Below are 15,521 nucleotides of genomic sequence, written 5' to 3'. Positions count from 1 at the left end.
CGTCTATAAATGTGTGCTGTCAAATCACTGGTTTATTTTAACCTTGAGGTTTTCACAAGGTCGTAACTGTAAGCTGTCGTCACGAAGTAACAACTGGTTTACATTATTCAAGTCAATGGTATCTATTAAGTTATTGGTTCCCGTGAATTCGCTATCGTGGGAATTTTGTATACTAAATCTACTTTATAAAGTGAATTTTTGTATATAAAAGTGTACCGCTTTTTAGAATAGAATAGAATATAATCTTTTACAAGTGCTTTTGAACCGTCAAATACTTTACCACTGGTTCGGAATGCCGTTCCTACCAAGATCCAAGTGTTTAGGATAGTCATTCATGAATCAGTAAGTGGGTCAGGAGTCAAGACTTTTTTAAATAATATTATATTATTTAGATTTAATATAATATATAAATTGGGGGGGGGGGGGGGGGGGGGGGGGGTTGTTTTGGAGATGTGTACGTTCTATGCAATCCAAATACATGTATCACTTGGCTTATCGGAGAACGAAAACATCGTAAAGATAGCTGCAAGCCAAACAGTTCATAATATTCTCAAAGGCATGCAGTTACACGTAAGTCTGAGAATTCGCACTTGTCAAGCGTAGAGGACATTTTGAGAGAAAACCTCTGAGGAGTGGGCTGGGGATGAATTAAGATAATGATGATGATTAACTCCGCTAGTAGGTATACAAGCTACAAGGTGAATGTAAACCGGGCATTACGTTTTGCACGCACATGCCACAGTGTAACCACAAATCGGTTGTTACGTTGTCGTGGTAAACGTGTATGGTTTTGTAGGAATGTGCGTAATGATGCCATTAACACACACACTAACGCAATTACCTACCTCTATAGTCTAATATATCTGTGTCAACTTCGTATCGTCAACAATAATATAAAACCCTTTGATTGAACTTATCATCCAACTAAGTCTAAAACATGATGATTTCATAAGTTTCACCTGATAAAAATTAAAAAATCCTATTAATGTTATGTTTTTTTTTTATTTCTTTAGTGCAAAAGTTTTGCAAAACTTGGGACCTTCAAAAGAAAAATGATTAGACATCTTCTAGGCAGGCGAGTTCCATGTAGGCTAAGGGCTACATCATCACGTCCTATTTTGGTGTGTATCCAGTAAAACGCATGCCTTTAGTATACTTAAAAAAACATAGTTAATAAAGCCTTATATAACAGAACACGTAAAAATGGAATAATAAAACGTGAAAATAATGATTTCGCATTAAGAAAATATGCCAATAGGTAGCGCTACGGAAGATTGTCTGCGGTAGGTATGTCGCAGGTCGCCTGTAAATTCCGGCATATAATGAACCGCCTAGGGCACAATCGTATTTCATTAAATAGGTCACAGCTGCGCTTCTATAAAAACTCCGCAGTTCCATGAATTAGTATCTCGAAAACTTTACAATACTGTTAACAGTTTTATTCTCATGAACTCCACGAAAACAGATACTAGATACCTATGCTACTAAAATTTTACCTATATATCTATATTATAATAATATGTCATTATTTCATTCCGTTGCACTAGCTGATGCCCGCGACATCGTCCGCGAGGATTCAAGTTTTAAGCGTTTCGTACCTCAAAAGGAAAAGGGGATTTTTTGCATAGATTTACGTATAGTGAAAGAACTGGAGAGTAACAAAGGCTACTTTTTATCCCCGAAAATCACACAGTTCCCACGGGATTTGAAAACCTAAATCCTTGCGGACGAAGTAGCGGGCATCAGCAAGCTACCTACCATATAAGTGAAAGAGAGAATAATAGGAGCCTAAAGAATTAAGTAATATTTCAAAGAGCAGTTTCTTATTGTATCAAAGGTGTTTGTGCACAAAGGCGGTAAACGCCCGCGGCAGCCTGCAACGCGGTGTCTTTTCATTGTATGTGATTTAGAAATTCCCATCTAATCTGCTAGTAGATACGGCAACAATGGAGAACTGTATGAATATAATACCTAAGAATCTGCAATGTTTGATTAAAATATCTATCTACAGAAGAGGAGGAGAGAGGAGTGTAGAAGGTGAAGAGAGGAGAGGATGAGGAGGAAAGGAGTAGGAGGAATTAAGAGAAGTTACCCTAGCGCGCTTACCAGCGCTTTGCGTTACAAGAATCAAAAATAACTGCCTCTGTAGTTTGCCAGATTTTTATAAAAATATGTAGTTCCAAAGTGCTCAAAGATTTGTATGAACAAACCTTCACGTTTTTATAGAAATCTGGAAAACAACTGACAGAATTATTAATTTAAATCAATTAATTAAATAATTTAAATTAATTTCAATTAAATTAATTTAAATCAATTAATTAAGTTAATTAAATTAATTTCTATATAATGTAGGTCAATTAAGTTAAATCTCCTGACTCGACTTAAGACAAGAGAACGAGATCTCGACTCTTTCTTTTTCTTTATAATTATTATCAGATCGCATGTTAGACTTCGAGGCACGTAGGATAAGAAAACGTTGGGCCTCCTGTACCCATCCAGTCACTAACTTAACATTGCTTAATTTATACATAGATATTTAATATACACAAATGATTGATATGGAATGTCACAATTGATTGATATGCAATGTCACAACTAGCCACACATCCCTCCCTACAAGTATACTTTACTTTAAATGAACTAAGATTTTAATCAACAATGTATCCTCAAGATCTAGTTCAGTTTAGATTGAGCGATGGCTCAATAACACTAATTTATTGTCTCCGAGACAAAGCCATCCATTCACGGTACAACAGGCAAAACAAATTACTCCAATGACTTGAAGAATCGACTCAACGAGCCAACAAGACCGACTGCTTTGCAATATTTCACTAGATCTGAAATAAAATTTGATTTGTGCTTCTTCTCATACTACGAGTGCTTTCGAGAACTTTTACTTTGATGTTACTATGGTAACAACAAAGTAAAAGTCGCCTCCCTTTTATGTTTCGTGTATAATAAGGAGGCAATTTTAATAGTATTTAGTAAAAGTCGCCTCCTTATTATATTTCGTAGGTATATAACGCAGGCAATTTCCATTTTATTGTTACCATAGTAACAACAATGTATCGTTCATAAAAGTACTCGTCGTGTAAGAAAATTCATTCACAGTACAACAGGCAAAACAAATTACTTCAATGACTTGAAGAATCGACTCAATGAGCCAATAAGACCATGCTTTACAGTATTTCTTTACATGTGAAATAAAATTTAATTTACTGCTTCTTTTCATACTACGTGTATTTTAGTGAACTTTTACTTTATTGTTACTATGGTAACAATCCTCTTTATAAGGTACTCCTTACTAATCCCTACTGCATAAACTCGCCTTTTTACTATATACGAAACTATAAACAATACCCGCGACTTCATCCGCGTGGATTTTGGTTTTTAAAGATCCCATGGGAACTATTTGATTTTCCGGGATAATGCCTTTTGATTTGCCTATGTCAATTGCAGGGACGCAAGCTACCTCGGTTCCTAATTTCATGCAAATCGGTTAAGCGGATGGGTATTTAGGAACCCCGTGGGAACTCTTTTATTGATTCACTATTATTGATCTCAGGTCTTATCTCAGGATGAGTAGGGCTTAGGTCCACCACGCTGGTCAGTTGTGGATTGATAGACTTCACCTCTTCACCACACCTGTGAAAACTTTACGGAAATCTCTCATACATGCAGGTTTTCGGCGATAGCTTAACCATCATGATCAAGCTGATGATAATAATAATGATGATTATACTCATCAGAACAAATACATCCTATTTGATTACCATTCTATTAGAGAATAACAACAGTGTAACCACAAATAATGCATGGCTGCATTTTATTTAATTACGCGTATTAATGGATTATCCACTCACTGTTGGCGACATTCAACGATTATTGCGAAATGTTTTAATAGTATATTATGCACTTGAATTAATTCGTGTTTTATAGGTATTAGTTGGTTTTATGGCTCACGAAGTATATTATGCAAATTTTACTATGCTTAGGTATAAACTTTATGAGCCATTATGTGCGTGAGCGTCATATTTTTTAGAGTTTGAAGGGTCGTATCTTTTATAACTTGAATTTCTTTACACGGTTTATTATATTATTATTTCTAAATGATGTACCTAGTGGTGATAGCTTACTGGTTAAGACGTCGACCTCCTATACCCTCCTCATTCTGAGAGGAGATCCGTGCTCAGTAGTTGCCCGGCAAAGGATTGAGCATGATGATGGTGATGAAGTATTTATCTCCAGAATGCAAGATATCTCTGGACAAACAGATGGCGCCCGTTATCTCGTCCAGGTTGATTTTAGTTTTTTAGAAATCCCGTAGTAAGTAGGTAACTCTTTGAATTTCCGGGACTAAAAGTAGCCTATGTATCTGTCTGTTTATCTGTCTGTCTGCTAGCATTTCACGGCCTATGCGTTTATGACTTTGATAAAATTATGTACAGAGAGAGCTTGGTCCCGGACACAGGCTACTTTTTCCCAGTAAATTAAATAGTTCCTACAGATTTTTAAACAAACCAAAAATAACGTAAAACGTTTTTATTTTTATGTTTAGTTTTATTTTAGTTATTATTTTAGTTTTATCACATAAATAATTTTATGTGATCACAGCACCTAATACCACGGCTCTTAATTGCAAAATCGGGATTGGGCAGATTTGTGGTTTCTCTCAATTAGCGATCTGTCCACTATCGAATGGTCCAGTATGGTATAATACAGACTCCATTATCCCAACTCACTGATGGTAGAGTTTCACAGTTCATGGGCAAACCATCTAAACTATTTTTCTTAAAATAAAAAATAAACCAGCCAAGTGTGAGTCAGACTCGCGCACCGAGGGTTCCGTACTCGGGTATTTGTTCCGACATTCTGCACGATAAATCAAAATCTTTTATGCGAAAAAATAATTAAATATCTGTTTTAGAATGCACAGGTAAAGCCATTTCATATGATATCCAACTTGGTATAGTTTCTTAGTTTGAAAATTAAAAATACGAATTATATTTGTTCATGAACACATTTTAATTTTTTTGTGATGTAACCACAAATTCACGGTTTTGTTTTTTTCCCTTACCTGTGATATATGACCTACCTACCTGCCAAATTTTATGATTCTAGTTCAACGGGAAATACCCGTATGACACGACATACTTACGGACATTCGGACAGACAGACAGACAGACAAATGGATAGACAGCCAGATGGACAGACAGACAACAAAGTGATTCTATAAGGGTTCCGTTTTCCTGTTGTGGCACGGAACCCTCAAAATCATTTTGGAATTTTCTTTCAAGTGTAGATTAAAATTAAACCCTTACATTAGTTAACAATTGTACAATTATTTATGGTTACATCTTACTGAAGGTTACTCAGTGCCAAATGGTTTGCAATGAAGAATTTACGTTTATTATGGTATTAACAATGTCGGCGTAAAATGAGTAGGCACCTAATATAAAATTAAATTCGACGTTATACCTCGGCATTTAAGCCTTTCCGCTTAGTAGTAAAAACATTACAGTAGCTTACACAGTCCTATAATTCCTAAAATAATATTCTCTAATGGTTCTTTGTACCATAAAGTTAGGGTAACCAAGCATCCATTTTTTTTTCAGAAAAGCTTTATTTTTTAGTATTTAAATATGGAGATTCCTGAATTTAACAACTTTTTAAACTCAGACAACTTTTCAAAAAATCATCACCATAATTAAAAAAAGTCACATAATAATTTATTTTTATCAGTTTTGTGCTTGATTGTTTAACACTTCGTACAGATTACAGAAATTGCAAATCTTATTAATAAAAGATTTGGTAGAGTTGTAGGAATTTCAAATATTTTAGTCTATATATATTCTATGGGAATTTCGAAACATTCAGCCCCATTCCTTGTTTATATATCATAAAAGAAACCAATTTTAAATTTCAGCTTTATAGGTCCAACGGTTAGGGATGAGTGTTGATGTGTCAGTCAGTAAGTAAGTCAGGACTTTCGTTTTTGTATATTATATATGAAATATAAATGTTTTAGGACTAAGATGTCCAATTTTACTACATAAGATAATTTTGTACGTATCTGAACCTCCATTATTTACCGAGCTTCCCAATAACACTTTCTAGTTATTTCTAGGTATCTTTAAAATGAATCAAGATGGTCACCCTACCTTGACCCAGCGATCTTGAAACAGTCAATCATAACGTAACATTTCCTTCAGAGTGTTTCCAGAGATCTTAATGAAAGCATTTAATGTTAATTACTATGCCAGTGTGAAAACTCATTTAGAAAATTGTAAATGTAATATCAGCATTGAATGGGTATTCATTTACTCAGTTGAATGTAAATTGTTAAACCAATTAAGAACTATGTCGCTGAGTTTTTGGCCCAATGATAAAATGAGAAGGAATCCTTTTTTTGTTTAGTATCATATAAACAGCGAGCGAATGGGCGGATCAACTTAATGTTAAGTGATTACCGTGGCCTATGAACATTTGCATCACCAAATGAACCGTCAATGCATTGCCTACTTTTCAGGCATTTTTAACCGACTGTAAAAAGGAGGGGGTTCCTCCTCCTTTTCGAAGTCAAGTCTTCAAAACAGGTTGGCAATCGCAAGTCCAGCGTGTAGAGGTCAGTGTTATTTTAAAAATGAAACAAGAATTATTGGTTCCGTCCACGTTGGCAACTAATATTTCCTACATCCATGGACACAAACAATTCAATCGCAGAACAAATGCTGTACATGTCGTTTGCCGGATTTCACCAATAACAAGAGATATATTTGCGGTAGCTCAGCACGTAGTTCCGACTGGGGCTGACTCAGCGAACTAGGATAATCGCCGGCAAGGTCATGTCGCAGACGAACGGGCGAAGTTGAACCTTCGAGACGAATACGACGACCTACGTCGTTTTTTGTACCTAATATTTTATAGCCACCAAGAATCAAGCTGTTCAGCGCAGAAATGCAGCCAATATTCTTGGCACCGTTACATACGGACTTGGCTTGTACGATAAAATTAGTTTAGGACAGGGAGGTTTTTTTGTTACATCACATCACACTAATATTATAAAAGCGAAAGTTTGTATGCATGTGTGTGTGTATGTTTGTTACTCCTTCACGCAAAAACTCCTAAACGGATTTGACTGAAATTTGCAATAGTAATAGATAATATCCTGGATTAGCACATAGGCTACTTTTTTCCCGGAAAAATAAAGAGTTCCCACGGGATTTCGAAAAACCTAAATCCACGCGGGCGAAGTTGCGGGGATCGGCTAGTTTTCAATAAAAATAACTCAATAGACTCCCAGACTCTCAGACGACTACATGCAAGACTCGAATATCTGTAGGTTTTCTTTATAACGTAGACTCCCTATAAGAAAGTATTTTTAGAAATTCAACGATTCTTCATGAAATCTCTCAAACTTTTTTTATTATTATTTGGGACTAGTCGGCACGAATTCGCCAGCCCCATCGTAGCCTACATCGTAAATTACAATCTTTATCACTAAATGGGATGTATACCAAGATACTGATGCCTGCGCAGAAATATTTTAATCTATCGTTGACATTAGACTGTAGACTGAGAAGGCTCTCTCGTCTCCACTCCGCTCGTTTCCGCTTTAGTCAAAACGCAACCTAAGATCAAAGTCGTTCCGTTCACAGATTAGCGTAAATAAAATACAACCGTCTATATTTTTTGGGTGATTTGGCAAATACAAGATAATCACGGCGAAGGTCAACGTTAGGGGAAGTTGCCCCCTGGCAGTGGCGGACTAAGACCCCTGGAGGCCCTGAACGGTTTCCCTAAATGAGGCCTCTGGTTTCTTTTATGGTACTTTTTGGGGGCGTCGAATAACCGCGATTCATGGATAATGAAAGGAAACCGGATGTCAGCATTCAAAGAATTCTGTAATTCAGATGCCCACTTAATTTCATAAAAGAAATAACATGTTAAGTTTTAACTTTTGTAAAATAAATCCTTTCTAAATTCGAAGATGAACAATAAGTATAACTTAACTTAAGAACGTAAGCGGAAAATTTTAATTTGATTTGCAGAAACAGTAGTTAAAGGCCCCGAACCCGATACCTTTGACTACAAACTGGCCACTCTTAGTTACTAAAACTATTTTTTTTTTATTCACTATAGGTAAGCGCTTGACCACAATCACACCTAATGGAAAGTGATGATGTGGTCTAAGATGGGACGCGTTTACCTAGAAGGTGCCTATTCACTCTTGTTCTAAAGATACCCGGATTGTAATTGGTAGGAAACACAGATCGCGGAAGAGTATTCCAAACCTTAGCCATGCGTATGAGGAATGAAGACGCAAAACGTTTTGTGCGTGTAGATGGAATGTCGACGACATAAGGATGGAAACTCGCCCGACGTCTTGCGGTTCGGTGGTAAAATGGAGAAGGGGGGACAAGATCGAAAAGTTCCTGTGCACACTCTTCGAAATATATCCTATAAAACACCGATAAGCCGGCTATTTCAGCCTAATTTGGGATTAGGCTAATGAGAATTTATCAAGGTTTGAACTTTGGAGGCCCCTCTTAACACGGAGCCCAAGGCGAGCCGCCCCACCCCAATTTTTGTCCGCTACTGTCCTTTGGGTACTTGGCCGCTTGTTGTTTGCTAACTAGTCGTAAATAAACTTTCATGTCCGTATTTGTTAGCTTAGTTGTCGTAAATAAGCAAATTTCTTGTCGGTGTATTTGTCACGCATATTTCTAAATAGTTTTATTTAGCTTTAGTTTCGTTTATTTGACTCAATCTTGTGACAGACTTTTAAGCTACTTCTACTGAATAGATTCTTGTGAACCTTCGCACATAAATTTAATTCTCATTAAAAGCAACTACTTATGTTTACGAGTATCTCTCCACTTCCTCAATCTTGATCCTGTCAACTAAAGGAAGCAGAGGCATGCTGTTGTTGGTTGTTGTAGTTAAAAAACCTTATAAACTGCATGAAAAATTTCATGTGTTTTAATTTCTCATAAATTATTGAGATTTTTATAGCTGTAACCGGTACGTAACTTTTTTTGGTGTATGTTTTGTTTCAATGAACCACCTAGCATAGAATATCTCGCGGCAAAAAATGCCTTTCTTCTCCAGAATACATGGATTATGCAATTCCAGATTTCATGGTGGTTTTGCCATGAAAAGATAAATAAATGAATAATTAATTGTCGGATCCATATTTACGAATGATTACGACATTTTGCCCTCAAGACTTTTAAAAATTCGACTTACTAATACTTCTTCGCATAGTCATGAAATAAAGCTTCAAAACATTTGTTTTTAATTTTATAAAAGCTTATTATTTAGGAATGCGGCGTAGACTTTTTAGACATGACTAATGTCTAAAACATCCTCACTCAGCCCGAATGGAGGTCAAACAGAATATTCCTTTCATCTCCAGCTCTAACTGAACGTGACACTTATAAGACAATACTCCAAAGAGTGAGATTAATTAACCAACAACTTTTTATTACTGAGAAGGTATTATTATAATAACTAGCTGATGCCCGCGACTTCGTTCGCGTGGATATAGGTTTTTAAAATCGCGTGGGGACTCTTTCATTTTCCGGGATAAACAGTAGCCCGTGTTAATCCCGTGTAATCAATTTCCACTCTAAATTCCAGCGAAATCCGTCCATTAGTTTTTGCGTGAAAGAGTAACAAACATACACACACACACATACACACATACAAAAAAACTTTCGCCTTTATAATATTAGTGTGATAATGTGATAGTGTCATAACAAAGGTGTAACTGTACAGGTAATGTCATCATCATCATTAACCGATACAAGTCCATCGCTAGACAAAGGTCTCTTTCGGGGACTTCCACACGGCAAGGTAGTGCGCCGCCAGAATCCAGTGGCTCCCTGCGACTCGTTGGATGTCGTCTATTCACCTAGTGGGGGGTCTTCCAACGCTGCGCTTGTTGGTACGAGGTCGCCATACCAGCACCTTGGGACCCCAACCTCTATCAGGTTTTCGAACCAAGTATTTGCCCTTCCCATCACTTTAGCTTCGCAATCCGATGAGCTATTCGTAATATAATTTTATTAAAGAATACATTTAGAGAACATTTTAATAAAACTTCTATAAACTATTCGCCGCGAAATTTTACACATGCCGCCGATAACAAAAGCCAAGATGGCTCGTCGCATCCGGTGACCGGAAACTACGTAACCTAGTTATCGGAACCTCACTTTGGGGGAGTTATGTCGGCGCTAGTTCTTATGTAACTTAAAGAATGAAGTTTCAAATAAATTCGAAGGAATTCTCTGTTCAGTTCAAAAATGTTAGCATTTGGTTAAAATGAATATTTAAAAGGAGTTTATTTGAAGGGCGCTCTACACAAATGTAGTTTGGTTCTGATTTGAATATTACCACAGTTCACGACAGTTAGGGAACTTCTAATAAAACGTCGAGGCTCTGACGTCTGGTAAGCATCAAATGCATTTGATCCAGGTAGCCCCAAGGTAGCCTTATTTTTTTTTGGTCTTACGCCACCATAGCCAACTCTTTGACATATCGTCGATTCAAGATCAAACCGAGTTTACTCTGATAGTACCCAAACAGACTCAATCAAATTTTGTACACATTAATATGTTCTAGAAACAAATAAAGTTACACGCACTTAAGGTTTTGTGTGTGAATCTTTAAGCCTGCCATACTCTAAAACGACGCATTTTTACAAAAATCTGGTAAACCACAGGCATAGATGCTTATCATAGAGCATTTTTACAAAATTTCATTGAGTTTGATTAGTTAGTATTCAAATGACTGCCAACCTGCCTTTGCTTGGATCGCGAAGTTTCAAGCTTAATATTGTAGGAATTTACCGTTCAGTTAAAAAAATTAGCGTTTGGCTGGATGCAAATTGAATACTTTTCAGTAATTTTGCATGACAGAAGACTTCATTTGAAAATCAATTTGAACTGAATTTCTTATGGTCAGAAATCGCCTTATTTCTTACTTTCTAGTTCGTAGGTACTCAAAACTGATTGTATTTAGGTAGCTACATTTCTTTTTACCCGACTACGGTAAAGCCGAAAGGAAGGATTATGATTTTAGCAGTCTATGTATGTATGTATGTATGTATTTACTTGTTTAATCTGAATTTTTTGAGGCGAACTCTGACGTCAACAAGATAAAAAGGTAAGAATAAAAATGTATTGTTGTTGAAACTAAACATAAAACTCTTTCCTGCAAATAAAAGAGGTGAGGTAAACAGCAAGTTGGTGTTTTATTATCAACACTTTTAGTAGTGACCTCTTTTTAAGAACGTTTTACGATGAATCTGCGAACCGTGCCTCTTTTATTGCAGTCATTTAGATATCACAGGTGAAAAAGGCCAGCTATAATATTTAAAGGTCCATATAATTTATCAAGTTCACGGAAAGTCAGTTAAAAGGGTTATAAAGTCTGCTTATTTGTCCTTTCGAAGGGACCAAATCCTTCCGTATTTACTTCCTGCTGTCTTTCTCGTTGCTATCTTTATTCTGCATTCTTCTTTTATTTTTGGCCCTTAGTATCTGGATGTATCTTTCAAAGTGTCTTCATGACATGATAAGCAATCCTGGCCACTGTCACTTCAGCTAATTGAAGGTTTGGTTCATTATAACAGAGGTATAAACCAAAGCTAGTTAAACGAATCCTTTTTGCCAGATAAACCATACTTTTATTCCACAATTTACAACATCAAAGTGTAATCAAGCATCGGGTAAGCACGAGCCTACGTGTGGTTAGGCCCCGATTACAAGAGGTCCGTTTAAAACCGCACGCATTCAAATATTTTATGTGTTTATTTTTGTCTTGTTTAGGGCTTAAAACGGAAAATCTGCTTTGATTTACTCTTTACTGGCCATTTGGTCAAGTAGACAGTAAGCTCGGTGTGTTATTTTAGGCAATTTTTTCGCCCTTTTTTGGTCCTTTTGCGGCGGAGAATAACATGTGACAGGCTATAAACTAAAACATTTTGTGACAGTATCAAAATGATATTCACAAGTATTTTACGCCTAGTAAGTTGATAGTGAATACCATGTAAATACTTATAACACTTCATTTTAATCAGGTTTTAAGAAAATAAAAGTCAGATGAAAAGTTTACAAAAAAAGATACAAATTGCAAAAACCCATGAAGAAAAAAAATATAACACGAAAACTGTGGGATATCAAGAAATATAACAATATTATCCTGTTTTTGGGTCTAAGTCTAAGTGAATATAACCTAATTTTTTTTGATGTCAATGTTTGGGCAATATTAATAAAATTTTACCCGCACTAAGTTAAACTAAGTTATAAGCCCCTTGAACATTGCGGTGCCATTTGAGGTATTAGCGTAAGTAACTTTTAGGGCCGGCGCACATGTGAAGCGCAGCGCAGACCATGCCCGTGAAGTTTTGCGAAAAAGAGAATGCGCGAGCACGCGCGGGACTGCGCGCGGATGCGCGAGTATCCGCACCGATGCACAATTGATTTTAGATATAATTTCAATGAGGACAATGTCAATAATACATTGACTGTGAAAAATGCTCTGCGCTGCGCTCCGCCATAATATGTGCCCCGGCCCTTAGGCGATGGGTGCAGTAGCGCCGTTGGGTTTTAGTAGGTATTCCGGTCGCCTCTCGACTGGCGAGTCCCACATACCCTTCCCGTCTCTCGGGAGGGATGCGTAAACGCATTTCCCAACGCTAAAAAAGGTGTACCTATGCGCGCGCGTGATCACGTGCGACGTCGGCGACGCTCTTATTGTTAGGTTGAATACACTTTTCTCGCTACGCTTAGGAATATACTACAGCAAAATTACTAATCCTCTAATCGGATAATACAACATAGAATGCAACAAACCTTTTCAGTACAGAAGTATTTAAGTACAAGCTAAACTTTCGTGAATAGTCGTCCAAACTCGGACAGATTCAAGCGAAACTGAATCTAGGATGTCGGATTGAATTCGAGTCCGGCCTTGTTCCCATGCCAGTTCGAAATTCAAAACAGATTGGCATTGAGAGTGAAATACGAAACCTTCTTAGTTCATTCATTCGTACACAAATCGTACAGTTTACGGATGAAACAAACTTATTCTAACTATATAGGTCCAACTTTTTCAATTTTCCGGTATTTAAGCTGGACAATGGTGCTAAATCGGTTGTTAAATTAACTAAGGGTCTAATACTAACAGATAGACGGATGGACGGACGGGCGCGACAGACGGACAGCGGAGGCTTAGTAATTGGGCCCCGCTGGCATCTTTCTACTCGTAGCTCTGAACTCTAACAAGTGTAAATTAAAAATTTATAACACTCCCAACAAGTGAAGGTTACAGTAACTAGAAAAGAGCTGATAACTTTCAAATGGCTGAACCGATTTTCTTGGATTATAGCTAAGATCAAGCCACCTTTCAAACCAAAAAAAAAAAAAAATAACAATCGGTTCATTCGTTTATGCCACAGACAGATACACAGATACACACGTCAAGCTTATACCTAACACCCCTCTTTTTGGGTCGGGGGTTAAAAAACTAGCAGAGCACAAGTTTTTCTTGACTGACAATTTCTCTCTACTATCTACATAGACATGTCAATCCGCACTTGACCAGCGTGGTGGATTATGGCTAAACCCTTATCATACTGAGAGGAGACCCGTGCTCTGTAGTGAGCCGGTCATGGGTTGATCATGATGATGATAATGATGATCTACATAGAATACCTACCTAAGTCGTAGACACAAGGTAGTTTCTCCAACTTTAATTATCCCTTTTATAGACGTCATAAAAGATATTGACCCGCGTTGACGTCGGATCGTTAAGAGTGAACGGAGTTAGTATGGACTCTAAATTTCTTATTGAGTTGTAACTAACTAAGACGTGTCATAAAAGTGACATCCATCTTCACAAGTTTTTTTGCTTAACTGTAGATTTCTTTATGGAGTGGCATGCCTATGCCGTGCGTATTAAGAGCAAGGCTTTCATAAACTGTACATATATTATTATTACTAGAGGATGCCCGCGAGTTCGTCCGCGTGGATTTAAGTTTTTAAAGATCCCATGGGAACTGTTTAATTTTTCCGGGATAAAATGCCTATGTCATATACAGGGACGCGAGCTAACTCGGTCTTACCAAATTACATACAAATCTGTTAAGCGGATGGGTTTTTAGCAATCCCGTGGGAACTCTTTGATTTTCCGCGATAAAAAGTAGCCTATGTCCGTCCCCGGGATATAAGCTAACCCTGTACCAAATTTCGTCAGAATCAGTTAAACTGTTGGGCCGTGAAAAGGTAGCAGACAGACAGACACACTTTCGCATTTATAATATTAAGTATGGATTTTATTGTTAGGCACTTAGGGAGTTTAGTCTGATAAATCGTAACCGGGAAAAGTTCTATTCCCATCCATATTTTCATCCATACTTCGTCCACGTTATGTCAATGTAAATAAAGCTTACATACCTGCCTACCTGCCTGCCTTGGGCCTGCGCATACTGGACGGCAGAGGATTTTTGAATTAATCAATTGAATTTAAAATCATCTGCCGTCCGGCCAGTGTGCGCAGACCCTGAGTTTAGAGTGGTTATCAACTAAGACGTCGCGATTCACTCGGTGTGTCTTACGCCTATGTAGACAACGCAACAGCAACTGCAATACATAAATCAGTAAACAAAATAATTTATGCCAGAAACTTGAGCATATTTCAAACAAAATGAACTCGACACACAACGAGTGTTGAAAGTGTGAAACTTTCGCATGTGCTTGACAAGATGTCGATAAAATCCTTGAACGTGCTACAGCTCGATGTTTTATGCAATTTTACGCTGAAATACGGAATGTATTTCGAAAAATATTGTAAAGAAAATGCAACGAAAATTGTGTTACTATACGTAGGTATATATTATTACGTTTGAAAGAAAGACAGACAGAAAACTTTTTTATTTGATCACTATAATGTCTCGATGGAACGGAAAATATAACAGACAGACAGACACACTTTCGCATTTAAGATTTATGGATGCATATAGATACTAATAATATATTTAGCACACTTAAGCTAAGGGTTCCAGCTAAAAAACTAAGTTCGATATCAAGTCTGCCATAAAATAAAACACGTGCAAGGTTACAAAAAATCACACCGAAAAATATATTAGCTCTTATTTCACAGTTTTTTCCACTTAAATGTTGCGCGAAATACGAGTCTGGTGGAAACCATTTGAAAATTGAATTTCACTGACCTGAATTTGCATTGAAGAATTTATGGTGACACGCGGGGCCAGCTGGTGTGCTGGTAATATAACTGATATTTTGTTTTACGAAAGGTTCGTAGAAAAGGGCCAATCTATACAAAAATCTAAGCGTTTTAGGATTCCGTACCTCAAAAGGAAAAAGGGAATCATTATAAGACACCTCTTTGTTTGTCTACCTGTCTGTCTATTTATTTTCTGTCCATCGTGTCTGTCAAGAAACCTATAGAGTACTTCCCGTTGACATAGAGTCATGAAAGACAGGTAGGTAGGTCTT

General features: G+C 37.1%; 1 protein-coding gene across 5 annotated transcripts in view; it reads right to left on the bottom strand.

The window, feature by feature from the left end:
* The window catches only part of LOC123871265 (synaptotagmin-7), a 425,136-nt gene that overhangs the window by 198,261 nt on the left and 211,354 nt on the right, over positions 1-15,521 (bottom strand). The gene's annotated exons all lie outside the window — the stretch shown is intronic.

The sequence above is a fragment of the Maniola jurtina genome, chromosome 13 (genome assembly GCF_905333055.1).
Source record: "Maniola jurtina chromosome 13, ilManJurt1.1, whole genome shotgun sequence".
NCBI lineage: Eukaryota > Metazoa > Arthropoda > Insecta > Lepidoptera > Nymphalidae > Maniola > Maniola jurtina.
Note: the sequence above shows the minus strand (reverse complement) of the source record. Positions and strands in the feature narration are given on the sequence as shown.